The 10,243-nt window shown below is 39.9% G+C and overlaps 1 non-coding gene across 1 annotated transcript; it reads left to right on the top strand.

The window, feature by feature from the left end:
• Window positions 1-4,292: 4,292 nt before the first annotated feature.
• Window positions 4,293-4,398, top strand: LOC133802787 (small nucleolar RNA R71). The gene has a single exon (XR_009877533.1). It is a non-coding gene; the product is annotated as a small nucleolar RNA R71 (small nucleolar RNA).
• Window positions 4,399-10,243: the final 5,845 nt, after the last annotated feature.

Here is a 10,243-nt window from a genome sequence, read left to right on the forward strand (position 1 = left end):
ATTGGAGGGCTAGGATTGGGACCTCTTTGAGGTGGCCCATTTGAGGGTTAATCAGGCTGCGAGGCAGGTGCAGCCTGATTCCTAGCCAATTGGAGGGCTGCTTCAAGGGCTGCCATGGCCTCCCTCTGGCCACGGTCCATCTCCGCCTGTCTTTCACTCAGCTCTTGGTGCTGACGCTCTATTTCTTGCTGCTGTCGCGCCATGGTCTCTACAGCACTTTCTTGACTTGCCCTCAGATTGGCCAATTCATCTTGCAATACTCCCAGAGTATTTCTCAGCGTTTCGAAGTCCAGTTCCTCCTCATCAAACTCCAAGTGTGGCTCATTTTAAGCCATGTTCGGAAGAGCAGGTTAAGATGGTCCAGTGCCAGCCGCCTGCCCAGTCTTCTTTGTTGTCTTTGCCATTAGTGCTTCAACAACCTCGTCTCAAGCTCTCAATGAAAGCACCAGAATTTTGACCCTCATTATGGTCAACTGACACGGAGTCAAATGCTTGATGTGATAGAAAGTGTTGAAATAGATCTAATGGAAAGAATAGTAAACGACACAACAAATTATAGTGGTTCGGCCCCACGAATTGGTAATGACCTACGTCCACTTAAGCTATTATTGATATAAATTCTCAAAGGAGTGATCAAACAACTAGGGTTCTCCAAGTTTCACAAGCCTTAGAGGGATGAATAATACAATTCACAGATAATAGCTATAATTCTCTTGTAAAGCATAAACTCAAATCAGCCAAAAGTCCCTTCCTTGAGCTATTTCTCTCTATTTATAGGCTCAAGGAGGATTACATGAATTTGTTACAGATATTCTTTCCTAATTAATCGGATAATCAGGAATCATGGGAGATAATCTCGGATATGATTACAGTTGCACAAGATCATCTCAAAATATGCGGAGTATATGACCAAGCTGGTCGTATATAAAATCCAAGTGTTACGGCAGGGGAATCTCCTTGGTCGATGGTCGAACAGAACCTTTGCTAGGTGTCAGCCACGTGTTAAAAATGTCTGCCACGTCATCCACGCCTACTTTTTGGATAACAATTAAAGAGATGGAAAGCCTGAAATTACAACTGAACTAAACAAGAAAATTGAAATAAATATATGGAGTGCAAAATGGACTTGAATTATTGATTCCCCTATGTTAGTTATCCTGAACAGATTGCGGCAGCAATATTTTAGCAAAACTCTCAGGTTAACAAGAATTTAATAAACACTCATAAAACTTTCCCAAATTTTATGATAGTAATTCTTTTACCTAATTAAACATATTCCTATGCAAAATCAGATTTAAGAATGCAAATCAAAGTTTAATTCTCAAAAGTTACACAAGGCCAATAACACATCCCTATGTTACTTACTAACACAATCTAACCTAGATTATGAATTGTGTCATCCAAGTTCTTCCCATTACATTTAATCTTTCCAGTATTAAACATAATTAAATATCTTGCCATTGCTGGCCAAACAACAACAAAAAAAATTAATATAAGCACACTTGAATGAACAAGAGAAATTTTACTAAAAGAAAGTGCAAGAAATTACTAGACTATAACATAGGGTTCATCAACAATTCAAGCCACCTAAAAATTAGTTCATGGCTGAGTTAATAAACATTAATCCACAATCAATACAGCCCATAATATTTAGATTCAGAAATCAACTTAAAAAATATAAAAAATTAAGTTTAGAAATAGAAGAAAGAACAAATCCAATTGATGCTTGAGCTTCTCCTTTTTCGTCCTCCTTCTTTCTTGCTGATTTTTGGGTTTTTCTTCCTTCTTCTTGCTGGTTTTTCTTTTAAAAAATGGTTGTTGTTCTTCCTTCTTCCCAAAAAATGGCTCAAAAAATTCAGTAATGGAGGTTGTCTTTTTCTCTTCTTTTGCTAGGGTACAAAACCCTTTTTTTCTCTCTTGCCAAAAATGCCCTCCAAGCACTCCACGTGAGCCCCTCCTTTTTCTCTAGAATCTTCCTTCTAAAATGCAGCTAACATTCTGATTGTTGCCACTTCACCACCCTTTGACATATCAATTAATGAAATGCCACTTGTCTTTCCCTTATATGCTGACTTTTCCTCTTTGATTCCTACTGAAAATGCTTTAGCAAAACTTTTTTTGCTCCAGCACACAATAAACAAATAAGAACCTTTTCATTTTTCATTATTTTCTTTGGACAATTTCATACCTAAATTCCTTAATTACTACATTCAGCTCTAAAACACCATAAAGGACACAAGAACACAAAAAGGAGAAGAATGAACTAAAAATAACAAAATACACATACATCACTCAACCTAAGTCTAAAATTATAAGCTCAAAAGTATGAAAATTAACTCTTTATTAAAGAGTTATCACACCCCCAAACTTAAGACATTACTCGTCCTCGAGTGATGAATCTAAAAGGATAACACAAGACACAAAAGTCACACAAATTGAACAAGAAAAGATTCAAAAGAAAAAGATAAAAGAAAAGACACAACAAGAGAGGATAAACTTTGCTTTGCCAATGCTCAAAGGGGAAAGCTCTCAGGAATTTTATTTTGAATACGAGAAGCTGAATTTCAAACTTGCACAAGCTTTAAACCAAACACTTCAAGTATTAATGTTGATGTCAAAATATGAGCTAACTGTTTCTCCCTTTAATGCATTCATAGCTTTTCCTAAACATTTTCAATCACCAAAAATCAAACTAGACATTGGTCCTAAAGCTTACATAATGCCTCCATAAGTTACTAAGTGATTCCCTTTCCACTAATGTAGAGAAACACCACACCAAAGATCAATAGGACTTTATCAAGCTTGTAAAGATAGGCTAGGGTGAAGGTAGGATAAGAGATATTAATTTTGGCTCGAATCACCCTAAACACCTCAATCTTTCTAGGACCTAAATCAATGCACACATTAATTTCCCTAAAGAACACACCACAACAAAATATAAATCTTGCCACAAGCCTTTAGTACTAACATACAAAGACAAAAACTAAAACAAAATTTTCTTTTATTTGAAGAGTTACACCCCCAAACTTATTTACAAACATAATTATTTTTTGTTTTCTGATTTTTTTTTTAACTTTGCTTTGATGCAAGGGAGTGCATTCTTTAATTTTTACTTTTGAATTTTCTATTTTTCATAGAATGAAAATAAACAACTAGATGGCAAGAGAACAAGAAAAATGAGAATAAACTCTCCCCCCAAACTTAAAATCAACATTGTCCCCAATGTTGAAAACAAGCAAAAGAAGAAAATGAAAAACGCTCACCCAATGCCTCTCACACTCTTTACGCCTCTCAACCCCCGAAAATACAACAACAAATAAATCCTATAAAGATCAAGGTGCTAAAGGGTATGGTGAAAAGAGGTGATTATATACATATATATAACTATGCTAATAAGCGGCTAAACAAGAAAATGACACTTAAGCGCAACAGAGTGACTAGAGATAAAATGCATAAAAGGTAGGTTGCAAAGGCTCAAACGGTCCAAGGATGACCTAAATCATGTCATCATTGTGGTGTTGTCTAGGATTTCGCCTTAAGGAAAATCACTAAGTAATTCTAGAAACTTAAGCTCTCACAAGAAACTAGCTCTTTCTAGGGTCTCAAAAATGTTTAATCAAGCTATGCACATACTAAAAAGAGAAACACTCCCATCAATCAATTGCTAGCAACATTCACACCCAAATAATTTAGTTTGATTGCGAGCTTGATTGCGACACTTGAGGAGGAGCTGGTTGAGCTCTTGGTGGTTGTTGAGAAAACCTTTGTGGGTATGTAGGCTTATTTTGCATTGGTGCTCCGCTTGAACTAGCTCCTTGACCCTCCATGAGAAGTTTGGATGCTGCCTCCACCCCAGATTATAAGAGTTCGAATATCGGTTATTACGATTGGCATTCTGATTCCCCACTTAACAAATCGAAGCAGGATTTGCAGGACAACTCTCAAATGTGTACCCATCTGCACAATAAACACAAGACACACCAACAACTTGTTCCATAGTAGCTGGTTGTACCATTCCCCCCAAACTCATGTTCTTGAGAAGGTTAGTCATTAAAGAAACTTGAGCGGTCGAAGCTGTCAATGCATCCACTTCTAGTATACCAGCCACTTTTCAACTTATTGAAGCTCTAGCATTGGACCATTGGTAATTGTTGCTAGCTATCCTCTCCAAAATCTCATAGGCTTCATTGTAAGACTCAGAGAGAATAGCCCCATTAGCTGAAGTATCCAAAACCATGCGAGTGGAAGAATTGAGCCCATTGTAGAAAGTTTCCATTTGTATACAATGCAGAATCCCATGGTGTGGGAATTTCCTCAATAACTCCTTGAGTCTCTCCCACACTTCACAAAAGGATTCATCTTCCACCTGCTGAAATGACATGATTTCATTGTGAAGCTTAGCATTTTTGGTAGGAGGAAAGTACTTCATCAAGAATTTTTCAGCCAACTCATTCCATGTAGTCACCGAGTCGGAGGGAGGGTGTTGAGCCAAGCTCTAGCTCGATCCCTCAAAGAGAAAGGGAACAATTTCAACCTTAGGGCCTCATCACGCACTCCTTTTAGCTTGAAATAATCGCTCACCTCCAAAAAATGAACGAAAATGAAGATTGGGATCCTCAGTAGGGAGCCCACTAAATTCACCCACTGTTTGCAACATTTGGAACATCGCGGGCTTTAACTTGATTTGGGGTGCTTGAATTTCAGGTCTAACCATGCCTGGATTGAGCTCATTGAACATACGGGTAGCATACTCCCTTATGGCTCTCTCTATCATCAGCCATAGCAATTGCGTTAGCGATATTATTAGCACCCTCAACTCCTTCAACCCCTTCATGAATTTGCATACTCGGGTGGCTTCAGTGTGTACCAGATCCGGAGCGAATCTTGAAAGTTGGTCAAACTTGTGCACCTACTCCTGTACGCTGGATGACCCTTGGACTAGGTTGGTGAACTCAACCACCTTCTGATCTATCACCATCTAGTTGTAGCACTTAGCTTTGAATATGACCAGAAAATTCTGCCTATTCCATTCATGCCACATCACGTCCTTTCCTAGCAATATCCCACTAGATGCGGGCGTCCTTCCTAATCATATACACTGCACATATTACTTTTTCCCTTTTAGTAGCCGCCACAAAATCAACGATTCTCTCTAGCACGCTGACACATTCTTCTGTCATTAGGGGGGGTCTGAAGTCCCTTCAAACATAAATGGGTTTCGCTTGCTAAACCGTTCTGAGATCAGTTTTGACTATTCTGTTCTAGACGCAGCAATTAGTGGGCTTGCTTCCACCAGTGGGTCTTCTTGCACCAGGAATTCCTGTCGTTCAGAAAAGTCTTCCCAAGGTGCTGGGGGTGTGAGGTTGTGTTGCACTTCCGAAAATCTTCGCGTCATTGCCTCAAACATCTGAGCATTCACCTCATTCTACTCAGGCACAGTCTTTCTCAAATCCTCTATCTATGTTGTCAGATTTGGTCTGGTTGTGCTCTTTGTCTGCGACCTCTCCCTTGGCCTAAACCCCTTCCTCTACCTTGGCCACGACTTGCCTCTTGGTCAACGACTGCTCTCTCGGCCGGGTCTGGTGGATTAAAACCTCGACCTCCCCTGACTTATGTGCTAGGTCCCATCGTGAGTCTCTATACAATAATGTATAGTAGGGGAAAATAATAACCTAGCATTAAATGAACATACAAGTTTCCCACGGACAAGGAAAAATGAAAAAAAAAATCATAACGATTCAACTCAAAACAGGTAGTCATAACATTCAAGGCAATAACCTAGCAATATAAAATGATGATGACAGATCATGCCATAAAATTTTAGTTAGCAGAATGATAAATACAAAAGAGAACCCTAGCTACACGTCGGATTTCTGCATACGCCTTCTAAAACTATACAAAAGTCCTACAACCTAGTAGGTTTGCCAAGTCTTTACCAAAAAGTATCAACAAGACCTTCACAGCAAAATTTAATCTATCATATCCATCAGCATATCCAACTTTATGTCATAATCCTCCTCAGGCTCTACCGTCCAGCCTCAAGATATGACATCAACCATGGAGATATAAGTCAATCCATGGCCCAAACGCCAGCTCGAGCTCTTTACGGAAGTCATCCCACGTGATGCGAACCATCTGCCAACGTCGGTGGCAAAACCACACCTGGGTCGCACCTCTCAGACAAGTGCAAGCAAACTGCGCTCTCTGTCGCTCGGGTGTGTTGGCCCTATCGAAAACCTCGGTCATGTACTGCGTCCATCGCCAAATGACACGCCGATGTCACTGATCATACTCGAAGTGTCGAGGATTCTCATTGTGAAATAACCTATAATAGTCAACCCTAGGTGTAGGAATCGCGGGTAGATTCTTTATCACAATGTCATCTATCTCAGTTACATCAGCCATAACCTACAATTTATAGGATTCTGGTAAATAAAAGAAAGTAAAGGAAACAAATATGAAAAGACAGTACTGCCGATCTATCTTGCAGAATGTATATGTGGGTTTGTCTACAAAACCACTTTAGCCCAGTGCTCTGATACCAACTGTAACATCTTGTAAAATCTCTTAACATAATTTGTAGAAAACATAACCATTTTCTAAAATAAGGTAAACGAAAATCCATATAAAAAATACTTTTCAAAACAAACAATAGTACAGAATTATGCGCATACTTAAAAGTGAATTACAATGTCATAATTTTAAAAAATTGAGCGAGCCCAAAATAAACTATTATTTATCATATGGGTTCTAATCCCCAAAACATAAATTCCCAAAAGGTCGGTCTACATGTACATCCTCGTAGATAAACTCTAGAGCTCACTGATCCACATTGCCCTTGAGCTTACCTACAGCACGAAACAACTAAATAAGTGAAACGCTTTGTAAGAACAACTTAACAAACATAACCACATAAACAGAGCAATAACTTAACTAACTGTAACTAGGCAAATAATTAACCAGGAAAAGGATTCTGATGAAACCGAACCCAAACATACAATTTAAGAATGTACGAACGTCTTGGAAAATTTATGGCGAACCAGACTTCTTACATATCGCGATGGCCAACTGAGTTTAGCCACACAGGCACCAGTGGTGAATCAGTTTCTCACATAGTTCCCCGGTGACTAGCCGGAGTTCAAAGTTGTCACGGTAGCTAGCTGGACTGCTTACCTTAGTCATGAGTATGCGAATTCTCTAGGACCACGGTCTTGAGTAAACCTTCTAGGACTAGTTCAAATTATTAACTAATAACTCAGTTATCTAAACTAGTCATTAATGTTGTTGACCCTTGTTTTGGTCAACTGACACGGAGTCAAAAAGCTTGTTGTGGATGGATGTGTTGGAATGAATATAATGACAAAAACAGTAAAGGACACCAAGAATTATAGTGGTTCGGCCCCAAGAACTGGTAATAACCTACGCCCACTTAAGCTATTATTGATATGAGATCTCAAAGAGGTGATCAAAGAACTAGGGTTCTCCGAGTTTCACAAACCCGAGAGAAATAAACAGTACAATCCTAATACAATAGCTCTAATTCTCTTGTAAGTCTGTAATTTTAATTAAGCAAAAGCCAAAAGTCCTTTTCCTTGAGCTATCTTTCTCTATTTATAGGCTCAAGGAGGATTACATGAATTAGTTACAGATATTCTCTCCTAAATAATCGGATACTCAGGAAATCATGGGAGACAATCTCAGATATGATCATAACTGCATAAGATTTTCTCCAAATATATCGAGTATACGACCAAGATGGTCGTACATAATGTTCAAGTGTTGCGCCATGGAAATCTTTCTGGTCGATGGTCGAACAAGACTTCTGCCAGGTGTCAGCCACGTGTTGAAAACACTTGACACGTCACCCATACCTGATTTTTGGATAACATTTGCCCCCCAAGTTTGTTTAGTGCGACCAGCAATAAATAAACTTTAGGAAAACAACTGTTCATATGCCCCACGAAATCTGTCAGAGCCCTCGTGCGTTTTTGAAAACCATGACCTAATTATGTCTAATCAAGCCTTTCTAGTTTTCAAGAAACCATTTTGACGGCTTATACACTCCCCCACGCTTCGAAAAAGGGAAAGTCATGATTGCCACTTTTTGTTACACTTCAGCCTCTATAAGTAATCTCCTTATCTCTCTTATAATCTTTTACTCACCATTTTCTGTCAAGAACATTCAAGAACTTTACTCCGGAGTTCAGAATTTCGAAAATTTCAGACATACTGCTAAGGATCTTTAAAACTCAAAACTTTTCATTTTTCTGAATCTCCAACCTTTGCTCAGGTAATTTCTTAATCTTTTAAACTCTTCATGATGCCATGCCTGCTGCTACTAGGCTCTGAATTTTTTTTGCGTTCTTGAGTAGAATCTTGTGAGGAGTTTATATAAACCGTTTGATACATGATAAGGTAGTGTATTTTTGCTTTATACGAGTTAGGAGTTAGTTTGATAGTAAGGATTATAGATTTAGGACACAAAATCGACGTAAAGATTCGATTTTTAGGCTAGTTGAAAAACTAGGTTTTTTCCCGCCCTTTAGGAGTTGAAAAAGCTTCTTTTCAGAAAATGTTGTACTTTCCTTTTTAATCCGTTTTTCAAACTGCTAGCATAAAATTTAGTGTTTGGTTAGGATGCTGTTGGTCAATAAACGCGAGCAACGTTATCCCAACTTCCCACATAAATCCCCAGGCTATGTGTCTTATCTCCTCCTTTGTCTGTTTGCAGTTCATATGCAAGACCCTTGGGGAGGAGAAAGACCCATTGAAGACGACCTCCTAGCTCAGCTGCTTGAAGGTGAATAACACCATTCTACTTTGATACCAGACATTCCTTTCTTTCGCCTTAGCCCAAATACTTCTTCAGTTCCAACCCAAAAAATGGCTCGTACCAAAACCAAAGCTCGAAAAAGAAAAATTCCTAACACCTCCTGCCAGCCTACTGCTAATGCCCCATCGACCAGTGGTCGAAGCGAAAATATTCCTGATGCCAATGTGCAAAGGCATGCCCGCCCTCGACACGTTGCTCAGCCGGATGTCAAGTGGCACGTTGTTCCTGAGAGTAGAGTGACGATCAGGATGATTGCCAACTATTTAAATAAATATAAACTGACAGGGGTGACCCTGGTCAAACCTTCCCTCGACCAAAGGGCTAACCTGCCTGGCGGGGCTTACAGCGCCTGGTCGCGGTTTCACATTGAGGCAGGTGCCACTTTGCCTCTTCACTCATTCTTTCAGGGGGTGGCAAACTATTTCAGAGTTGCCCCCTTTCAAATTACTCCAAATGGATATAGAATGCTTGCTGCACTCTATATCCTTTACAAACTTAAAAAATGGGCAGAGCCCACTCCCCACGAGGTCAACTTCCTTTTTGACCTTAAGTCAAACCCTAACCAAGAAGGCACGGGGTTTTTCCATTTTTGCCACTAGGAAACCGGGCGCACTTTCCTGACTGACACTACCCATATCTCCAATGTGGGGAGGTATCACCAGGAATACTTCCTTACACCCGACCTAGTTGCAGACAACTTGGCCTTCACTCGAGGAGGTAAAAATTCTCACGTCGCTAGCTTCTTCACTTGGTGTTTTTCTGCCACAATGTATTGAATTTTCAATGTGTTTCAGGCCCATGGTTGCGTCCAATCCCAACTCCAGGGATGGAATCAAGGGCGGCACTCTTAGCCAGCATGCCGAATGCTGATAAGAGTGTCAAAAATTTAGTTACGGAGGCTAACCTTAGGGTGGCCGGCCTCTGGAATCTCCAACCAGCGACGAGCGAACCTTCGGCGAAAGACGCTCATGCCAAAGTGGAACCCGAGCAACAGCCCCAAGCGTCTCCTCCGCGGAGGAGAAAAACTGGGGTTACAATCAGGGAACCTGCCGTCCCTCACTTAACAGAGAGGCCCTTGGCTCCTAAGGGAAAAGGAAAACAAAAGGCTGCCGAGCCTACCGAACTCTCAGATGATTCCTCAGATGAAAATGGTATACTAATCTCGCTTTTAAACCATTTGCCAATTCCCTGTCATCTATTCGATGGGGATGACAACTTTAAGAATGCTCCCTCCTTAAATTCAGATTTCTTCTAGGCAGTAGGTAGTTCAGTAAATAGTGTAATGACCAATAGTTGTAGCGCGGGTACTCTAGTTGTAATCCTTTTACTTTCATTCTTTCACCCTGCATTACTATTTAGTCTTACTGCTCGCGTTGTTTTGTTTTGCGCAGATATGGATTCCGATGACAT

The sequence above is a fragment of the Humulus lupulus genome, chromosome 9 (genome assembly GCF_963169125.1).
Source record: "Humulus lupulus chromosome 9, drHumLupu1.1, whole genome shotgun sequence".
Classification (NCBI taxonomy): domain Eukaryota; kingdom Viridiplantae; phylum Streptophyta; class Magnoliopsida; order Rosales; family Cannabaceae; genus Humulus; species Humulus lupulus.